Below are 2,024 nucleotides of genomic sequence, written 5' to 3'. Positions count from 1 at the left end.
AGTACTTAAAATTATATAGCTTGATTTGAAATATGTGGATCTTTTCTTTCGATTATATTCCAAAGAGAGGGTGAGTTTTCTACTGTGTCAATTTTATCGGAAATGAAGGTTTTTCCTTTTTTTCCTAACTTTAGAAGTGTAGGAATACCACTCTACAACATATATAAGTCATTTATTTTATTATGCAAACACTTCAGAATATTAAAACAATAAACTGAAGATATATAATTTAAGAATAATCTTGTATGGACTCCATGTCATTCTAATAGTAACTCAATGTGCAAGACATTGAGCATTTCTATGTGGGTTTTGTGAAGATCTGCAGTAAGGTCTCATTAAGTTGCATTTGTTTAATTCAAAATTTTTAGCACTTCAGCCCGGTTTTAGGCTGACATTTATCTCTATAAGCTCTATAACAAATGTTAATCAAATTAAGAGTGTACATAAAGTGAAAGACCATTTCCAACTACTTGAGATAATAAGTGTTTTAGAGCTCTTAAAACACTTTTTAAGATCACGTTTGCTGTCAAATAATTGAAACGTTAATCTTAAATAGTTCTTAGCTAAGCAGTAAAACAGTTCACCCAAGGGATTCTACTAAGTAAGGATTCTTCCCAAGATATACAATATAAATTTGGTGGCATTAGACTAAAACTACACATTTTTAAAAAACTATAATTCAGGATTTATACCAATTTGGAAAGAAATTTTCTCCAATTTTTAATTAGCTCTTTATTATACTGTCAAAATAAAAATATTATCTACATACATAATTTTTAAAAAATATTTCTATATTTGATCTGATTTATTGATCTTGGTGTTTTATATTATTATGTTATAGGACATGATACTTATGACATGAACCACATTTTAAACAAACAGAATAATATAGTCAAAGATATTTTATTTTCAAAACTACAGAATATTACTGTTCTCTACATTTTACCATGTGAAGTTGCAGATTAGCTAAAATCTGCAAGTATTCATTAAAAAGCAGTAATAGCCTTTCTAACTCCGCTGCCGCCATGGCTCCTGTGAAAAAGCTTGTGGTGAAGGGGGGCAAAAAAAAGAAGCAAGTTCTGAAGTTCACTCTTGATTGCACCCACCCTGTAGAAGATGGAATCATGGATGCTGCCAATTTTGAGCAGTTTTGCAAGAAAGGATCAAAGTGAACGGAAAAGCTGGGAACCTTGGTGGAGGGGTGGTGACCATCGAAAGGAGCAAGAGCAAGATCACCGTGACATCCGAGGTGCCTTTCTCCAAAAGGTATTTGAAATATCTCACCAAAAAATATTTGAAGAAGAATAATCTACGTGACTGGTTGCGCGTAGTTGCTAACAGCAAAGAGAGTTACGAATTACGTTACTTCCAGATTAACCAGGACGAAGAAGAGGAGGAAGACGAGGATTAAATTTCATTTATCTGGAAGATTTTGTATGAGTTCTTGAATAAAACTTGGGAACCAAAATGGTGGTTTATCCTTGTATCTCTGCAGTGTGGATTGAACAGAAAATTGGAAATCATAGTCAAAGGGCTTCCCTTGGTTCGCCACTCATTTATTTGTAACTTGACTTCTTTTTTTTTCTGCTTAAAAATTTCAATTCTCGTGGTAATACCAGAGCAGAAGGAGAGGGTGACTTTACCGGACTGACAGCCATTGGGGAGGCAGATGCCGGTGTGGAGGTGTGGGCTGAAGGTAGTGACTGTTTGATTTTAAAAAGTGTGACTGTCAGTTGTATCTGTTGCTTTTCTCAATGATTCAGGGATACAAGTGGGCTTCTCTCATTCATTAAAAGAAAACGCGACGTCTTTCTAAGATTCTCCGTGGGAAAATGACTGTCAATAAAATGCGGGTTTCTGGGCCAAAAAAAAAAAAAAAAAAGCAGTAATAACACAGCAGCCACAACATGTCATATGTAACAGAAACCCGGAATAATAAAAATACATCAATAACAAACTATGATATATAATTTTGAAAGATTTCCAATTAAATTGAGTGTTAATGATTTTATGTTATTAATATA

General features: G+C 33.5%; 1 pseudogene; it reads left to right on the top strand.

The window, feature by feature from the left end:
• Positions 1-988: 988 nt before the first annotated feature.
• LOC109026040 (large ribosomal subunit protein eL22-like) lies at positions 989-1,468 on the top strand (annotated as a pseudogene).
• Positions 1,469-2,024: the final 556 nt, after the last annotated feature.

Source organism: Gorilla gorilla, chromosome 2 (assembly GCF_029281585.2).
Source record: "Gorilla gorilla gorilla isolate KB3781 chromosome 2, NHGRI_mGorGor1-v2.1_pri, whole genome shotgun sequence".
Classification (NCBI taxonomy): domain Eukaryota; kingdom Metazoa; phylum Chordata; class Mammalia; order Primates; family Hominidae; genus Gorilla; species Gorilla gorilla.
The sequence above is the reverse complement of the archived record's forward strand: the minus strand, read 5'-3'. Positions and strand labels throughout refer to the sequence as shown.